Consider the following 20967-nt stretch of genomic DNA (forward strand, 5'->3'; position numbering starts at 1 on the left):
TCCTTGGAGGCACTGAGTAATTAATTTTCACTTTCCCCACCCTCTTCCTCCACCATCCCCTTTCGATTCTTACCTAAAACCCCTCTGCTAAATATTTACTCCCTCCTGTTGCAGAAGTCAGGATTCCTCTCTTCCAGTGTTTCCTAAACACCCCTATTATATGAGTCACCTGGTGAGCTCTGCAGTAGACAGATTCCCCCAGGATCATGATTCAAGAGGTCTGGGATGGAGCCCAGGCTGCTCCTTTGAAATGCAAATATCCCAAAGGAAAGATAACAGTTTAAGCTTTTGTTTTATTCATTTGATTTGTTTAGACCTTGCCGCTTTCAGAGAAGACGCTGGGGTGCCCAGCCACCAGGTGACGCAGAGGCTTCATGGATTCAGTATGGAGCTGTGTGTCACTGCCTCCCTGGGTAACCCTAGTCTGCCGTGCACCTCAGTGCTCAACCGCTCAGCGTCAGCAGGAAGAGCCCTAAGCTGGGAGGGGATCCCGTGCTCAGCCCTTCGTCCACAGCTGCATGAACTTTGCAACTTATTTAAGACTGTGTTAACACATTTCTTCAACTATAAAAACTATAAAGTGTTGAATGTGATGGTCTTGAAACATAGCAGCCTTTCTTACATCTAAAACAGGCCCATTTATCCCGAAGTCTTGTGTGACTTCTAGGGAAAACTGCTTAGTAACTATCTCACAGTCTTGAGGGACTCTTCTCTGAACAAATGCAAAAATGAAACGTTCTTTTTGCCATTTGTTACAGGTTGAATTATATCCTCCCAAAAGATATGCTGAAGTCCTAAACCCTGCTGTCTCAGAATGTGACCTTACATGGAAATAGAATTCTTGAAGATGAAATCAAGCAAAGATGCAAAAGCATACTGGATGAAGGTGAGCCCCAACTCAATGACTGGTGTCCTCATAAAAAGAGAGGGATTTGGCCAGGGAGACACAGGGAAGATGGCCATGCGAAGATGGGGGCAGAGATTGAGAATGTCGCCTACCGTATCAGTAAACAAAAGATGTTGCGGCCATCAAGCCATCAGCCACTGCAGCTGCCCTGATGGTGAGCCTGAGGAAACTCAGGATGGAAACAAACAGGATACCAGCCCTAGATTGCTAAGGTGCACATCAAAGGAATGATTTCCATGAGACCAGACTCTTACATCTTCCAATACCTAGAAAAGTGCTAAATTCATTAACTTGAGGTGTCTGGGTTTTTTTTTAATTAACAGTAATATTTTGATGTTCCAACTATCTGGTTTTTGTTACAAAAACTCCTATACATCCTGGCTCCTCCCTAACCTCTTCAGAGCAGTCCCTCAGAGCTCTCTGAGAGGCTGTCTTCTGGGCTTAAGTCCTCAGAAAGTCTGAGGAGTAAAACATAATCCTCAGCTTGTAGGTTGTGCATTTTTTTTCAGTTGACAATGCCAAGGAACACCAAGGATTGTCGGCACCACCAGAGACTAGAAAGAGGCAAAAAGGATTCCCTCTCAGAGAGCATGGCCCTGCAGACCTCGATTTCAGACATCTGGCCTCCAGAACTGCGGGGGAATAAACTTCTGTTGTGTGAAGCCATTCAGTTTGTGGTACCCCATTACAGCAACCCTAGGAAACTAATTCACCACTTATCTTATAAAACATTGCCAGAGATTTGTGGTGATTAGGACTATGTTTAACCTTGACCTAATACTCATCCACTTATCCACCTCTTTAAAAAGAATTTGAAAAAGGCAGAAGAGTTTAAAAAGTGTTATCTAGAGAGAGCCAACATCGTCCCCACCCCAGCCTCCCACCATCACAACTTCCACTCCCCGTGACATTAAATAAAATGTTCACACGCCTCCCCAGCAGTTTACAAACAGTGGGAAAGCAAGGGAACTGAGCATGCAGAAATGGAAACATTTGGCAGGCTAACCAACTGCAGAAATAGCTTTATCAGACTGCAGTGAGATGGGCTCCTGCCCATGTGCCTGTCAGACAAAAATATCTAATGTCCTAGGACACAGAGAGAAGGACTCAGGAGTTTTGCTATAACGTTACACATTATAATTTAGAATTCAATGTATAGGTTTATCCTGGCTGTTGTCCAAATTGGGCTTATTATGGAAAATCCCCTAGTACACTCTTTTTTAACACTCACAAACATAAAACCCAGGAGCAAAGATTACCTCCAAGCAGTCAAACTCCTACAGAACCAGTCTCATATTGGTCATTGTGGAAACACTAGAATGTTAGAAACAGACCAACAAAATGGGGAAAACTTAGTCTTTCCAAATTGGAATTTCTAGACATCATTTGTTTTCTCTCTACAAGGGTCGGCTGCTAGCCACCAAATTTTCCAAAGACAGAGAGATGTGAACTATTTCCTCTGCTGTCTGCACTACTGGACATCTCACCTGCTACAGAATAAATGGCCCCATATATCCGGTCGCCCAAATCAGATCTGGGGAGCCTGCCTGTCAGACTTTCCTCCGGGAAACAAACAAATAGAAATAAAGGCAGATGGGGTAAAAGCGGTCTTGAAGAAGGCAGGAGGAGAATGAGAAGCTTGCTGGAAGGTTGTCAGGGCACATGGTGCCTTTGTTAGTTTTGTGTGTGATTCCTTAGGAATATCCCACCCCAGTGTTCTACCTTAATGAAGTGGTGAGGGGAATGATTTCGATCTACAAAGAGTTTCTTTTGATCAGCTTTTTTGAAGATTTTGAAGAATAATAAAATTTCATGCAAATTTAATAAAAAACACTATATCAATAACTTTATTTTCTTTCTCTTTCATATTCATCCATGAATGACTTCATTTGAATGAGCAATAATCTAAATTTTGAGTGGGATGGTACAAAATATATAGCAGAGGAAAGTCAAGAGTCCAGGGCCCCCCATTCATGGAGAAATTCTACTGGTGAATTACTGAGAGCCACCAAAAAATAAGAGCCCCTGACTTGACTAAAACTGACTCTGATTTCTGCCTCCAGATTTGTTAGAGCAGTCCTAGAGCCAAAATTGAGATCTAACAAAAATCACCGCATCAGCACAAGTCATAAATAGGCAATTACAGTTTCTAATGACATGATTGTTCATATTTATACTGATAGTATAATTAGTCCTAATCACATTATGGGTTCAAATAGACAGAAGATTTCTATTTAAAAATTTTTTCTAAATGCTCATCATGACAAAATTATTCTAAAGGCATTACATTGTTATTACTTATAGGATAAAATATGCCTTGTAGCTGTCTCCGTATTTCTTAGTACTAGAACTGGGTGAATTAAAACACTCTCCACAAACATAAAGCTTTCTTCCTGGGTTCCTACCGTTGCTTAATAGGAACAGACAGACAAACACATACACAGTCCAGAGGCATCCTTGCATCCCCCATGAATGACTTTTGCCATTTGACCTTTCCTGCCAACCTGCCCCTTCAGTATAGACATGTGTTATTCTTACCAAAGAGCACTGGAATCTCCAAGTACAAAAGAAGTAAATACTAGGCATATTTTTCACTCAAGTCTGAATTCATCCCTGTGGTATCCAATAGTCTTAATAATCTTAATCTCTCTAGATAGACTGGTTCTTTCGGGAGCATCTTATGCAACCTTTTCTTTCCTATTAGTTTAACTATTTCCTATGTCCTAACCCTGAGCTGAATTCTCCATCTTATCCCTTGGGCTCTGGAAACATAAAAATCTTACATGTAAAAAACACCAGGCAAATGAAGGTGAAACTCTCACTTCTAAGACATTTTAATCTTAACTCCAGCACCTTCCTGTCTTGACTATTCTGTCCATTTTTACCCTCCTGCTCTGGACACATCACAAATTTGATCACCATATTATGTTCCAAACTCTTAAACTCTTTTATGGAGCTATGTGCACCCCCTCGTCTGTCTTTTAAGAACCACACACTCACACATAAAAGGAAACTTCATGTAACTGACACTCATCATGTGTCATATTTTTAATAAGACAAATAGGAAGCAAATTCACATAGTGGTTAAGACGAGGGCTGCGGAGTCTGACTGTTCTGAATTCAAATCCCAGCGCTGTCAGGGATGATCCGTGTGACCTCAGGCACTGCACTTCAGGAGTCTGTTTCTTAGTTTCCTCATCTGTAAGATGAGAATTTATAAATCTTTCTCATGGGCCTGTTATAAGGATTTCCTGGGATCATGTGTGTAAAGCAATTAGCCTGGTACCTGATAGGCAGCAAGGCTGAAAAATATTAGCAATTATCATCAATTAAACACCCCATGAGCTCGCTCATCATTATCCCTACACTTATCATCACCTCTGTGCTCATCAACATTACCATGGTCATCACCATCCGTATCCCCAAACCTTGTCTGTGGAAGCTCCTGTAGAAACTGAATGTAAAACCTTCACTTCAAGATAAGAAAATAAGGTATAAGGAGACGTTTTGACTTGTCTAAGAATCAACTCATCTTTCCACTGGTTTTGTGTAGCTTTAAGACATTTAAAGTCCATGTTTTTATTTCTTACCGATACCTGTCCCTTTGTGCTCCCCCACAAACTCTTTGTAATCAATAATTAATTTTTAAAAATAATAAAACCCACATCAGTGGATGAAACTAGAGGTGGATGCCATCAATAGGGTAGATATTTCTAGGAATTTCTGTTGGATCTAGCAAGAGTGGGATGAAATTGAAAGAAGGATACATGTGTTCATTCGCTACCATGAAACACAGCAGTTTATCATGGATGTCTGTGGGAGGAGAGGCACTCAACCCCAGAGTGAATTCAGAAGAGTGAGGAACGGCATTAGGAACAGGGTGTTGGATACTAGGACTCCTTTGAGTTTTTCTGGACTTTAATCCTGCTAGCAACACTGAAAGAATCTGAGAAGCATTCCTGAAGTTGGCAGCCCCAAGGCACAGAAAAATTTTTAAATGAGAAACTATGCCTGAGGTTCCTCCTAGAATGGAGGTCCACGTAAGTAGAGGAGGACATAAAATTGAGAAAGATGAGGTAGTAAAGAGGGGTAGGAATTTCCTGAATAATCTACCCATAACTGTGGCATATTGTTAAAATATTACATGATGGCTGTAAGGGGTCCTATAGACTTCTGAATTCCCACTTCTCACCTCATTGGAGATTCTGGGGTCTTTTACTTAAGGGTCCTTCTACAAATGATTGAGGCAGGTATACATACAAACATTAGCCCACCTCAATTCCTACTTGATGAATAACCAGTACAGAACCTCCCTCTCTATGAAAGAGCAAATCCAAAGTCCATGAAAAATACTGGTGTTCAAAATAATTAAGTCATTGTAAAAAAATCAGCTGGAGTACCACCTTTTGAAATAGTTATTCTAAAAATCATAACAAATTTTTAGAAATATCTGATTCTCTTCTCAAAAACATTCAAGAAACCATGGCATCCACCTAGCTGAGAAACAATCAGAAAGAAAGACTTCACTAAAATCTGGAAGGACTAAATGAGGTTCAGAAACATAATGACCAACTGAAAACTGAACAATGATGTTAAATAGACTATGGGATACTGCAGGAAATGACTGTGATGGAGAAGAAATCCTCCCAGAATCAGAAGAAGATACAGAGATGAAAGCAAGAAGGTAGAAGATGAAGGACATGAAGAATAATTCTAGAAGATGCTGCCTCCTATAAAAACAGAAAGCAAAACAAATACAAACAGAATCAATAATCAGAGAAATAACAGAAGACATTGTTCCCAACCTGAAATTTACACTGTTGTAGAATTTTGAAATCGTTTCTTGATATTTGGGGAAACTTCATGGAAAGTGACTAGACAACTATAATTAACCAGACTTACTCATGTAGAAATTTCAAATTTCCAAGATTAAAGAATCCCACAAGCATCCCAAAAAATATTACACTGTTCACAAAGGAATAAAATTCAGCTTGACCATAGATTTATTTTCTTCAATATAAGACACTAGAAGATATAGGAGTAACATTTCTAGATCTCCATATAAACTATCTAGAAATTAAATTTAAATACCATTAAGGAATCATGTGGAAAAAAACATAAAATTGTATAAAGCTAAATAAATAAGGAAGTATCCTAATACATGTGTGAGAAGAGTTAATATTTAAAAGGCCTAAGTTCTACCCAAATTAATGCATAAATTTAAAGTGATTTAAAGCTGGAGAAATGGAGTCATTGTTTGGAAACTTTATAAAGTGCTTCTAAAGTTTATCAGGAAGAACGCTTATACCGAAGTAATATACACACACTTACATACACATAATTAAAGAGTGACAAATGGCACCTTCCCTTACAGATTTTAAAATACTCAAATAGTTTTTAAAAAGTGATTTTTGGTGAATTTAAATAAGAAATTAACCAAAGAAATTTAATCAAAAGTAAAAAAGGAACATACATTAAAAATGTTTAGACATGATAAAGTAGGGAAGAGAATGGATAGTAATATTTATTACAATATCATAGATACTGTAATAAATATTTGCCCATTTGAAAAATCAAATTAGAGTTCTGCTTCATGCATTTCATCTAAATAAATTCCAGGGAGACTACAAATTTAAATGTTAGCTGAATGATTGGACAGTACTGGGGTGGAGAAGGGCTTTGTAAATACACACACACACACACACACACACACAGTCATTTGTCAATAGGCAATTAAAACAATTTTAAAAATCCAAAGTAAGCAAAGGTATAACGAACTGAGCAAATATGTACTATAGGCAACTATATTGTCTCTGATAAATAAAACACTGTTACAAAATTAGGACAAATTAAACACCCGATGGAAAAATGTATCAAGAATATGAATAGGCAATTAAACAAAAATGAAAACAGCCAATAAATACAGGGAAACAAAAAATATGCATTCAACTTCATGAACAATAAAACCATAAATTAATACACCAGTGAAATACCACGGTGTTATACAGGTCTCCTCAAATACAGATGTTGGGAGGGTAAACTGTTCCTACCTTTCTCAAAGGCAGTTTGGAAACATGTATCAGAAGCCTTAAAATGGGCAGATTTTGATTATTCAGTAAGTTTACATGTAGGAATCTCAATAATATTACAAAATGTATGTCTAAAACTGCTCATCACTTTTATTTACAATATAAAAATAAAAACAATATCTAGAACTAGAAAATAGTTAAGTAGATTATGATCCATCCCCGTGGTGGAATTACACTACCTCGAAAAATAAAATGTTCTAAGAAATTTTCGTAACTGGGAAAATGTTTGCTACCCGACAAAAGCAAGGTACCAGGTCTGTACTATATGATTCCATCTAAAAGACAATAATGCATTAAAATACTGGGAGGAAACAGAACACAAAACCAAGACCAGGTGTCTGCTGGTTGTAAGACTACAGTTTTCTGTTTTTGCTTTTTTTTGTACTGCTTTGCCTTTTACAAATTTCCTAAAATGAAAATAAATTGCTTTTATAGTTGGGGCAAAAAGCGTATCAGAAATTCCACTGGTTTCTATTTCTTTCACTGCGATGATGGAGATCTGAGAAAGTCCCTTGCCTTTTCCCCGTTAAATTTTCTGTTCAAAGTGATACTATGTAAGACTCATTGACCTATTAGCCAGACAGTCTATTGGGCATCTGAGTGATGCATCTCATTAAGCCCTTCTGAGCCTTGTGGAACAATGTGTGGGACAGAAAAAGCTGAAAACCCTCGAGAACACAGACAGTCAAAAACCTCCGGAGCTCCCAGAAACCCATGTGTGCTGGTATTTTATTTGTGCCAATTAATCCACTTAAGGCATGAGCCTTCCCATAGGCTGACTTGCCATTTCCTGCTCAGAAGACGAGCACTGGATGGAAGTAAGTTAAACTGAACTGTGTAGACAAATTTAAAAGACAAAAATGAAAACAAAATCAGGAAGAAAAGGGAGCAGGGACAGAGGGATGGACAGTGGAAGAGAGAAAGCGGAATCTAAGGGCCTGAGAGGGAGTCAGACCCACAGTACCTTCCAGTCCTGCTCCCTGTGTGTAAAGGACTTCACTGAAGACACTCTGCTCTGTGCCCCAGGAGACCCAAATGTGCCCGTCACTAACCCCATTCTGCAGAAGAGGAGTCTTTCAAGTGAATCCACACAATGGCTCACCCAACCTTTCCTTGGTCAATAAGCAAGGTGAGAAGGGAAGCCAGGATTCTGAGCTCCTGTCTTATATCAATTTTAAAGCAGTGCTCCATCGCAATCAAGGACTTCTACTGTGCTGAAGTGCAGGGAACTATTTGGATTCATTCCTGCTTCCGTGACTCATAAACTTAATGCTGTTTTAGCATCATTTTGGCTGAGCGGATTTCCTAACCACAGTTTAATAGCAAAAGGTATTTAAAATAACAATCTCAAAAGTCTTGCCAACCTCTCCAATTAGAATAAAATAAATTGGCTCTTAGAGACTGTGCCTTCACCGGCTACAGAATATCTCACTGGTTTCTGATATCTTAACTATGAAGGAAAAAGACGATTACTAACACTCCATTTTCATCTTGCTTCCAGCTATCAAAATACTCCTACTGGAACATGGTGAAGCCACCTGCCTGATCATGTACGTTAACTTGGATCATCTTCTTGTGGTTTGGCTTGACTTTCACTCATTGTCCTGATCAGTTATCTTAGCTTTTATTAGATCTCTGGGAAAGGCTATGAGGTTTAGTTGGTCATCTCTGGAGCAATCAGGAAGATTTCCACATTACCACTGTCACTTAATATTTATTGAATTCTAGGCTCTGTTACAACAAACAACAGACAACACTGTCCCATATTTTTGTATTATAAAGAACACCAGATGGTCACTTTACAGTATGTTTGTAATCTTTCTGTCCTTATCATTTACAAGGTGGAAATAGTCTCTACTCTTAAATCAGTTCGATAGCAAAGATCTGATTGGTGGGACAGCAGGTTTGATGTTCCATCCAAGGGGACCTTATCTGATTATGCCTCTATTGTTTACTCCAAGTTTACCGTAGCCAACCTTTCTTTCTGGTTTAAAGGTACATGAATGGAATTCTTGTCTGAGACTCTAAAGACAAAATAATTAGTTAAGAAGAACCAAGACAAACAACAGGGTTCCAATGACTTTACACACACACACACACACACACACACACACACAATACGATGTACACATATTCATCACTAATCTCTCTTAAGTAGGTTAGCTAATGTCCTCCCAACAATGTTCCTTAGAAGCCACTTGCTGCCTTAGGCACTCCAGGAGTAGAACCTCTGTGCACGGAGGAACCAGGAATTAAAAGGCATTTGAAAATACAAGAAACGATGAAGCTAAATTCTGTCTCAGCTCAGTGTAGGTGTATTTGGCTCCCACTGTGACATTTATGGTTCTTTGGGATTTGACCCAGATTGATTTCCCTCCTTCTCCACGTTTCCTTTCTCCTACATGACAGCGCATTGGCTTTCTGATTCCTACTTCTGTTTTTCCTTGTTTGTACTTAGTTCCCATTCTGTCTCAGTTTGTATAGTTGGCGATAGCCTGCGTTTAATTCCTCTCTGTGTTCAGCCTCCCAAGCTTCCACCATCTGGACGTAAACTTTTCCCCATCCCCAGCACTTCCAAATGCAGGGATGCTCTGACAGAAGGCTAGAGACAGAACCTAAGCCGTGCTCCTCACCCTCGATATTTTTTTTTCATATCAACATTTCCTATTTCCTTTCCATCTTAAGTCACTCACAGATAGATTCCCTACATTGTACAATTTCCAGGTTCCTGTGTGTGTGTGTGTGTGTGTGTGTGTGTGTGTGTAAAGCTTTGGCTTTACCTACTCAACATCAATAATTTTATATTTCCACTTCCTTTTTCTCAGTCTTTTCCTTTTCTTTCACTTTATAGATATAATTCTCAGAATCTCAAAATCTGTCTGACTGTTGGAGACAGTTCTTCTCACTGAGAAAGGACCAATACTCTGAACTGAACTGAGATTTGTCTGTGATTCTGGAGGCTATAGTTTAAATCTCTCCATCACACTCCTGCCAAGTCATAGGAGAGAAAATTAAAGTCAACTCTGGAGGCTGGCAAGAAATGTCCCTTCATATGCTTACTATTTTGTATAACGTCTGTCATTTAGAAGTAAGCAGCTCACAGTTACCTCAGTCTGCACACACATGCCTTCCTCAGTTTTGGAGTAACTGAAATGTTCTACTCAGACATTTTATTAATATACGCATGGGGTCACAGTGGTAAGGGTCATGAACCAAGAGCATTACGGTTCTAAGCCAGCCCCTCAATATATGGACACACCACCAGCTCTGTGGCAAACAGGCAGGCAGCATAATCAGCAATGCAATGCCTGTGTTACATGTGGATTCATTCACACAGCGTTTACTTTTGTTATATCTTAGCTGCTAAGCTGAGACTAACCAGGAGAAGGCAGTATAGGCTAACAACAGAAGCTTTGAATTTTCTTTAAAGTAAAAGGGAAATAATCTGATGGATACTCTTTATAGCATAAACCTCTGTCCATGCCAGGAAATGAAGGAACCTTTTCCAACACTGTCATCACCTCCCTCACATCTTAACTCTCCCTCACCTCTGGTCCTCTTCACTTTCTCCTTCTAACATCTCCTCCACTCCTCCTTATACACCAAAATACATAAACTGGAAAAGCATCTAAATTTTAAAGTTTCTTAAGCCTGCCTTAAACTCCCGAACTTCTTTCTCCAGCATTATTCCTTAAGGCAAAGTCTCCTTTCTAAGATAGCATTTTTAAAGAGCCTGGGATGCTTTTCTATGACGAGATATACTTAGTCATGTGTCCTCAAGGCCATTTGCTTCATTGCTCAAACATAGAAACACTTCATGCATCTAAAAGAGACCAATTTCTTATTGAATATGGAAAGCTCTCCTCTAAGGACACTAAAAAAGGACTGAAGAATAATCACTAAAAGCCAGAAGGAGGGTTTTACTGAGACCTCGGCCTCTGGCACGCTGGGAATCCATTCACCCCATCGACCACACGAGGGGACAGAGCGGGAGTCCCTCGAGGCTCTGAGGACCCTAGAGGGAAAGGAACAAGCTGCCATCTGGACATTTAGGCAAGTGCAATCCTTCCACTCAGCTAAGTAGCACGAGCTTCATTAATCACTCAGCTACACTTCCAAGCGTTCCTGTCTGGATGATTGGATTTTCTAGGGTAGTTATTACCAGAAAACCACAAGCAAAAGGATGAAGTTGCCAAACTGGGCCTTTATGCCTTCCATCCGCAATTCCTTCTTTAACACCACCTTCATCCTTTCCCCCAAGTGCACAGGGTCTCCACGCAGACACCCACTGGCCAGGGCTCTCCTCAGAAGCACCCCCGCTAAGACCCTCCTTGTACCTTGCCTTTCTCTGTTCTTACCCTTCACCCACCTCTCCAATGGAAACTTATTTTTACTTAAATCTCTCAGTGGGAACAGTATATGGTTTGTGAATCTTTGGACACACGGTCTCATTGCACTACTTAAAACCACACTAGATTTGTAAGGGATCTCTGAATACGTTCCATTGCTCTCTAGCACTCTGATCTCAGTCTCTGTGTGACCTCCAAACCTGGTGAGCCAGCTGAACTGAACAGGAGACTTGACAATGCCTTTTGACTTTCAAGTTATGAGACCAAACTAGAGGCAGACCCTTCTCTTTCTTCGGGTCCACCCAGTGGTCTTAGTCCCCTGGGTCTTACCAGACCCATTTCCAGAAAAAGTGAGCAAGGACATAGAAAAGAGATCCCTTCTTTCTTAAAAAAGAAAAAAGGATTGTGAAATATATTAAACATGTAGATAAGAAAAGAGTAATATAGTAAAATGCTATGTACCTAATATCCTCCTTTATCAAATATTAACATTATTCCACATTTGCTTCAGAATTATCTTTTTTTTAAGAAAATAAAATATTGCAGATAGAATTAACACCCTCCTCCATTTACAATTCCCCCATTCTTCTCCTTACTTTCCTCCAAAACAAGGCTCAACCATGAAGGGTTCTATATATTTGCTCCATATTTACAACCACAGACATTATTTTACAGTCAAGTTTCTCTATAAGTGGGATCATTATAAACATCATTCCACAAAGAGTATTTTCACTCAGTATTAGTTTTTAAAACAAGTCCACACTTACAGATGTACCTCTAGTGTATTCATCTCAGTTTTGGTATAAAATTCATTCAGATGACTGAGCCATAACTTATTTATTCTCTCTCCACTTGATGAACATTTATGTTGAATGCTACAAGGAACACTCCATCTGTTTCTTCTTTTGCACATGTGCAAGTGTCTCTGGCAGATATACAGAAATGGATGTGCTGAGTCATACAGTGTGCTCATCTACCATTTTAATAGATATTACCAAATTGGTATCCAGAGTGGTTTTATTAACTCACGCTCCCTGAGCAGTCTGCATTCCCACTGCTCTGCATCCTTTCTGGCTGTTACATTCATCTTTGCTGATGAGCGTCAAATGGGGCCTCACAGTTGTTTCTGAACCATGTTTCTTAACAGAAAATGATTCTGACCATCTCAGCACAACTGGGCGACATATATAGACTCTGCTTGTCTTTCCAACCACATCTTACATATACGTGTAATAATGCACTTTGAGGGGAGAAGGAGTAAGCTATTTGAAACTGGCCGTACTTGGAAAATTCAGGATGCGTGTTTGCATACGTATTCATCATTTGGTTAAAACTGCCCACCTAGAAGGAATAAATAAATTGATGTTTCCTCAACTCATACTATGAGTTCGTCCGAGCAGAAGATCTATGTGAAAATGACACCTGAAAAGTCTTCTAGAATTACCTTTTATGGTCTGTAGACTCCTCATGGTAACATCAGATTAAGTCAGCATCACTGGGACCTATGTTTCGGGCATTAAGTCTAAATTCTGAGTTGAGGCTTGGTTTCGTACTTACCGACAAAAAACCGTGTCCGGCGTAAGCGGCGGGTGCTTTTCTTACCACATCTCAGTACCACAAAAATAGTTCACATATATTGGGCATATAGAATGTGCCACACACCATGGCAAGCCCTTTACCTGAATTATTTCCCTTGATTTTTATAATGATTATAAAAATGGTACTATTAATTGTCCCCATTTGAGAAATAAAGAAATTGAGAGCCTGACAGGATTAGGTTACACCACAAAGCTTATAAATGACAGAGGAGTCTGCTGTTACATTCTTCCTGATCCGGAAGTCCTAGACCTTCACAACTACACCAAGTAGCCTCATCCAAGACTCAGACACCTATGTAAGTGTTTTGAAAAAGCTCTTCTTAATGTTAGAAATGCAAGCTTTCCCCCTATTTCTCTTCTGGTTCTAACCTCAAAGACAAAGCAGTTCTGCATATGTTTGAAGACAATGCTCATATCTCTCAGAACCTTCTCTTTCCCAAGTTAGACACTCTTATATCCTGCAATTATTTCTGTCTTTATGTTCCCCACCTTTGTATCTTGGTTACACTCTTCTGGGTGAGCTTCAGATATGGTTCCCCACCCCGTGAAATTATGATGCTCAGAATGTAACTGCTACAGCATATGTCCAAGGAGGATGCAGTACAATGGATTCGCCAGCTACCTCATTCTGTAGCGTACATTCTACTAAATGCTGGCCTAAATCATACTGACCTTTTTAGCAGCCATAGCACACTGTTGACTCATTCTGAGATCATGCCAACAATAATTCCCAAGTGATTTTTTAAAACATGTATTTCCGTAAGCCATGCCTTTTTCAGCCTGCATTTTTATTTTTTATTTTATTCCAAAGCAGGATATTATATTTGTACCCATTACAGTTATTTATTGCAGCCTGCCAAAAATATTTTGATCCTTGATTCTTTCAGTCTACTGGAATTCACTCTGACTTGACATGATCTGTGTGCTATCTTTGCCTTCATCAAATTCACTGATTAAAATCTCCTAGCTGGTCTGGATAACAAGTGCTATCCAGAAACACTTCTTCAAACTCACACTGATCTCTTCAAAAAGTCATCCAGAGTCACAGGTTAAGATCCTTTTATAGTATAAAGCCATCTCAGTGCATTAGCATCAACCCCACATTTCTTCATCTTAACAAGGATACCATGAAAAACTTTGTCAAATATCTTTCTGGGTTTCAGATAGACCGTATCTATTTTTTTCTGTAACCTTGACCAAAGTGGGGCGGGGAGAGCAAAGAAATGGAGTTATTCTATTTACAGATAATTATTCTCAGTGATCCTGCATTAGCTTTAGTTTACTGTGTGTGTTTATAGTAACTCTCCATCTACTTCATAAATAACAAATTGTAGAATTTTGCTTGGTATCTAAAACAAACTTACTGGTTTACAGATTATGGAGTTCACTTCTCTTTTCCTCTTTAACAGAAAAATGAACTTTGCTTCTGGGAAGGATGTAGTTGGTTGTGGCACGTCAAGTTTCCTCCTGACAACTAGGGGGAAAAAAACCACACAAATTACAAAAATCATACGTACCAACATGTCAGAAAGCTGTGGAGTCAATGAGGACCAAAGAAGTAAAATTTCAGACCAGCCTTTTCCAGGAGAGTGGAAAATCAGCAGGCATTTTCTTTCCTGGGGTCACTTAACAATTTGAAAATAGGCATGAGGACTGAAGTTGGCCCCTGCAGAGGGACCCTACTGGGGAAAGGAGAAAGAAGCTGTGAATTTAGAGGCGTCACAGCTGCTGACGTTATTAGAAGCTAGATAAGCCCTAGCAGCAAGGTCAGCTTTCACCGAGGGTCAGTGCTTGGGTTCTGAGGCAGCAGGGGAGGCTGCAGGAGCGAAGTTGGAAAGGCAGAGTAAAACTTTCACAATTTCATGGTTCTCAAGATAAAAAAATACCACAGGAGGGTATTTTATGGCTTATATTGTTGCCCTTAAGACGTCTACCAGATTTTGAAGCTAAGTAGGGCAAAAACCTAAAGAGCTATGTTCAAAACCTCTAGGGGTCAGATTGAATCTTCCTAGGAGAGAAACGTCAAGAGACAGAGACCACAAAGAATTTAGCCCAGGGATTAACCAGAGGCAAACTAGATCTTAGAAAAACCCTAATCCAGTCTCAATACAGATCACCTCTGACTAGACTGAAGTGACATGCCTCTCAAACTATCTTCCTAAGAGAAAAAAGTGAGAAACTTTTTAATGCAAAACAGTACCACCCACAACTTCCAAGTTTCTTTTATTCACATTGTCACAGTATAAAAAGTTGCTACATACATGAAGAGTTATAAAAATGTAACTGATAATCAAGTGAAAAAACATAAAACAGAAGATAATTTGGATGTTATATACTATGATACATATACCACAATATATACCACATTTAAAAAGGACCAAAAATACCTTCATGTGACAGTCAGCAAAATATAAAAGCAACCTACAGAATGACAGCATATATTTGTAAACCGTATGTCTGATAAGGAATTAATATCCAAATTAGATACAGAGAACTCATATAACTCAATAACAAAAAATAAACAATCCAATTAAAACATGGGCAGAGGAACTGAAGAGCTATTTTTCCCAAAACATACAAATGGCCAACAGGTTCAGGAAACAAAGTACAACATCACTGACCATCAGGGAAATGCAAATCAAAACCACAATGAGAGATCACCCTGTACCTGTTAGAATGGCTGTCATCAAGAAGTGTCATTAACAGGTGTTGACAATAAGGTGGAGAAAATGGAATTTTAATGCACTAGAGGGAATGCAAATTGATGCAGCCACTATGGAAAACAGTATGGAGGTTCCTCAGAAATTTAAAAGTAGAACTACCCTACCATCCAGCAGTCCTGCTTCTGGGTATATGTCTATCCAAAGATCTCAAAGAGATATCTGCATTCCCATGTTTACTGCAGCATTATTCGCAATGGCCAAGATATGAAAACAAGCTGAACAGATGGATAAAGGAAATGTGAAACTATATATATTCCATACATATAATGGAATCATACTCAGCCATGACAAGGAAATCCTGCCATTTGTGACAACATGCGTTAAATAAGTCAGATGAAGAAAGACAGATACTATGACCTCATGTACATGTGGAATCTAAAAAACCTGGACTTGTAGTAACAGTAGAATGGTGGTCACCAGTCACAGGTGTGGGAGGGATGGGGAGATATCTGTCAAAGGACACAAACTTCCGGTTAGAAGCTGAGTACGTTCTGGGAATCTAATGCACAGCATTGTGATTATAGCTCACAATAGTCTATCAGTACATTATATATTTGAAAGTTGTCAAGAGAGCAAATATTAAATGTTCTTACCACAAAACAGTAATGGTAATTATATGATGTGACGGAGGTGTTAGCTAACATTACAGTTATAATCATTCTGCAATATGTAAGTGTATCAAATCAACACATTGTACACCTGACATAAAAAACTACATAGGTAATTCTAATTATATGAAATATCCATAAAAGACAAATTACAGAGACAAAAAGTGGCTCTGTGATTGCCTAGAAATGGAGGCAGAGAGAAAGTATGTAAAGTGGAAACTGACAGCAAAGGACCTGGAAAAAAAAAAATCAAGGGATAGAAAAGTTCTAAAACTGGACTGTGGTGACAGTTACACAATTCTATAAACATACTAAATTCACTGAATTGTAAACTTGCAGTTGGTGAATTCCATGGTATTTAAGTTATACCTCAATAAAGCTGTAAAACAAAACCTGTGAGTGTATTTTACACCTTTTGTTTATTCTAAACTACTCTATAATATGTGACTAAGCCAAAAACTCATTGGATGCAAAATCTTTCTGGTACAAAAAATAGGTATATTTAACATAGAAAACAAAAAGAAAATCCTAAAAACAGTCAGAGGAAAAAAATGCATTACTTTCATTTTTCCCCATTTTTTTAATTGAAGTATTGTTGATTTACAATGTTATATTAGTTTCTGGTGTACAGCATAGTGATTCAGTTATATATATACATATATACATATTCTTTTTCACTAAAGGTTACTACAAGCCACTGAATATAGTTAGTTCCCGGTGCTATATAATAGGACCTTGTTGTTCATCTATTCTGTATGTAGTAGGTGTATCTGCCAGTCCCAAACTCCAAGTTTATCCCTAGTTGACATTCTAGCAGGATCCACAGAAGCCAGAAATGATGGGATGACCTCTTAACATCACAAAAGGAAGGGGAAAACCAGCCATCCTAAAAGTCACTGCCGTGATTTCACAAGCAATAAAGTGAATGAGGTTGATACTAATTTCTGTTCACCCAGCATAAGCTATTCATCAGTCTGGACATGGGGAGACGTACTGGCTATCTCTCAGGCTGAGCTGATCCTGTCCCACAGCACACTTACCACTGTGAAGTGTGACTGAGTGTATCACATCGCCAGGGACCTGCCAGGGGTCATCAGATGAGTCCTCAGCCAGCGATCTGCAGCCAGGCCACCCTCACCACCACGCTCGCCCTGCCACATGCAGAGAAGAGAGCACCCCTGGAGAGGCTCTGGACTTGGCAGCTGCTGCCTCAGAACACGAGGCTGGGTGCAGAAGAAATTTCTCAGTCCAGCCCAAGTCCTTGCCTCCCCTGCAGCCCTCGTCAGCCGCCTCAACCACTGCCCTCACGCACCCTTGCTGTCTGCATTGTCCTTTTGATACGTGGGTGCCTTTGGGTTGTTAGTTCCTTGCTGAGTGTCTATATCGCCGCTTCCAAACCCCACTAACCTCCCTTTCTCAAAGAGGAATCTATTATGCAACTAAATACCAAAACTGATGACAGAGCACTAAAGGACCACCATAAAGGTGCTCAACAGAGGTGAGGGCAAAGGCAGAAAGTGGTGAGGGAAGTTGGAGAAAGTCCCCAACCCAGGAGACATCCTCTTCCATCTGTCCCACCCCACGTATTTCAGACTCAGTACTTGCATCTTGAGTGTAGAAAGTAACCTCCATGAATCCTACCCGGTATAAATTAGGTCCCACCCCTTATTCTTTTCTGTGGAAATCTCACAATACTTACTGAAGCCCTTTATTGTTATGTGATGAGGTGTGTGTTTGTATTGTTGTGTGACGTGTTGTTAGATGAGGTATGTGTTTACTTCTGTGACGGCTTTTCCCCACTAAACTCTCAGCTTCACGAAGGCAGACTTTGTACTCACAGTTAGCACAGGGCCCAGCACATGGCAGCTCTCAATATTTGTTGAAGGGATGAAAGGACGGATGGGGGGGCGGTTAAGTGAGAGCAATGTAAAATCTAAGGGGCCCTTACAGCAGAGTCTTCGTGGGGATTTTGATAAGGAGTTCTTGGAGGCTGCTTCAGGGAGAGATGTGTTTGAGGACCCTTTGGGGGAGACAGCTTTCCTTCTTAGCAGCAAGAGTGCCCAGAGTAAGGACCAGAGGAGATAAATCAAAGCTCTAACTGCTCAAGGATATCCCCAGACTTGAAACACATAAGGACTTAAAAGCAAGGATATTTAAACATCTTTCTAGTTTACACATCCTGGTTCATGATAGAGAAAAAGGGGCAAGGATTCAGGGCAGAAACTCAAGCCAGGGCTGAAGAACATGCATTTGGTTGGAACATTCTCCAGAGAGTATTTTAAGATCTTTGTTTTGAGCATGGAATACAGGAGACAACCATCCAAATAAGTTAAGTTTTAAGTTTCTTGAAGACAAGAGCTCTGTTTTACGCTATATGGCCTTCCTTAAATCCCTTTTTTTCCCCAGTCAATTCTTACTCCCATAAAAAAATATACCTTATGCACTATAATGTAAAAATTATAACACAGACATATATATATATATATATATATATATATACATATATGCACACACTCATTTTAATATAACTTACATATTTCAGCTTCCTATATCTCAAGATATCTCTACAGGCTCAGAAACCACTAAATGAACAAAGATGCTGGAGGAAGAACTTGACCTGCACCCAGATGCGAGCTCCCCCAGATTATCAGAAGCGCCTGACAACTCAGGGGCTACTGGCCACTGCAGTTCCCATGGAAACAGACATTGGATCTCAGAAGCCAGAGTGTGAGTGCTTAAACTAATCAGTGTGGTGAAAAATGAAGAATAACAGCCCATTTTCTTGCAGCGTAGAAATAGTGATTAGGTTAACGGACCCTGATCCCTTTTCCTGGGGGTTTATTTTTATAAAATAGAGATAGAAATTCATCCTACGAAAACTTTTTCTGCACCTGTTTGTTCCAAGCTACATCAATACCATTTCCCTACTAGCATTTCAAAATTCAATAAGACCCCATTCCAAGAGTTAAGTAGGAATTAGAATATAAACCATACAGCCTGGATATTTATTTTGTATCACTTTACTAAAAGCATTGAGAGAGAGAGAAAGAGAATAAAAATCAGGCTAAAATCTGAGTCCTCCCTGGATTAAGAGTTTAATTGTATTTATTAGTTTCTTACTCTGTGGTTCTAAATAGAATACACTGGAGTTTATGGATAAAATATGATTTATAGGCAAGCTTAACTAGCCAACATCTGTGCTGCATAAAATGAAAGGCTAGGCATTCATTTCCATTAATGTTACTTGTAGAAAGTAAAATCAGTCACGCTGACCATCTGGCTGACCCTAATTTTACAGACTAAACAAGGGAGAAATCATAAATGTACATCTCAATCAAGGGAATAGAATTCTCTGGGGAAGACAATACTGCAAATCTAAGAGTGAGGTTGCAGCATTCTTCTCCAATGAATTGTGGAAAACAGACCAATTTCTGGTGTCTTAAGCCCAACAAGAGAAGACTGAGCACAAAGTTTCCTGAACTTAGATAAGAAGAAACCTCATATATTTGCTGTTTTCCTCATCTTATCTCCAGCTCACTCACACATCCCATCACCCACCACCAACCCACCCTTCACTCCCCAGGCAGCAATGCTGTGACTACGGCCTCCAGCTCTCTTTCCCACTAGTCTCATTCAGGCAGCTACTAACTGGCAATTAAATATTTTGTTAAAAGCTGCCCTGTTGTATATATCTGGAGAGAACTCTAATTCCAAAAGATACATGCACCCCTATGTTCACAGCAGCACTATATATGATAGCCAAGACATGGAAACAACCTAAATATCCATCGACAGATGACTTGATAAAGAAGTTGTGGTATAGATAGATAGATATTATATTATATTATATTATATTATATTATATTATATATAATGGAATACAGACATATGGACCAATTGAACAGAATAGAGAGCCCAGAAATGAACCCACAAACTTTTGGTCAACTAATCTTCGACAAAGGAGGCAAGAATATACAATGGAATAAAGACAGTCTCTTCAGCAAATGATGTTGGGAAAACTGGACAGCAGCATGTAAAGCAATGAAGCTAGAACACTCCCTTACACCATACACAAAAATAAACTCAAAATGGATCAAAGACTTAAACATAAGACAAGATACAATAAACCTCCTAAAAGAAAACAAAGGCAAAACATTATCTCACATACATCTCAAAAATGTTCTCCTAGGGCAGTCTACCCAAGCAATAGAAATAAAAGCAAGAATAAACAAATGGGACCTAATTAAATTTACAAGCTTCTGCACAGCAAAGGAAACCATAAACAAAACAAAATGACAACCTATGGAATGGGAGAAAAATTTTGCAAAAGATGAAACTGAAAAAGGCTTGATCTCCAGAATATATAAGCAGCTCATACGAATTAATAAGAAAAAAAAACAAACAACCCAATCCAAAATGGGCAGAAGACATAAACAAGCAACTCTCCAAGAAAGAAATACAGATGATTCATAGGCATATGAAAAAATACTCAATATCACCAATTATCAGAGAAATGCAAATCAAAACTACAATGACGTATCACCTCACACCAGTCAGAATGGCCATCATTCAAAAGTCCACAAATGACAAATGCTGGAGAGGCTGTGGATAAAAGGAAACCCTCCTACGCTGCTGGTGGGAATGCAGGTTGGTGCAGCCACTGTGGAAAACAGTATGGAGATTCCTCAAAAGA

At 39.2% G+C, this 20967-nt stretch overlaps 1 long non-coding RNA gene across 1 annotated transcript in view; it reads right to left on the reverse strand.

Moving 5' to 3' along the window:
• Nucleotides 1-14307: 14307 nt before the first annotated feature.
• The window catches only part of LOC116660063, a 68306-nt gene continuing 61646 nt past the window's right edge, over nucleotides 14308-20967 (reverse strand). Inside the window, exon 3 of the long non-coding RNA XR_004315427.1 lies at nucleotides 14308-14417. This is a non-coding gene — a long non-coding RNA (uncharacterized LOC116660063). The remainder of the gene's footprint in view (nucleotides 14418-20967) is intronic.

The sequence above is a fragment of the Camelus ferus genome, chromosome 26 (assembly GCF_009834535.1).
Source record: "Camelus ferus isolate YT-003-E chromosome 26, BCGSAC_Cfer_1.0, whole genome shotgun sequence".
Taxonomy (NCBI): domain Eukaryota; kingdom Metazoa; phylum Chordata; class Mammalia; order Artiodactyla; family Camelidae; genus Camelus; species Camelus ferus.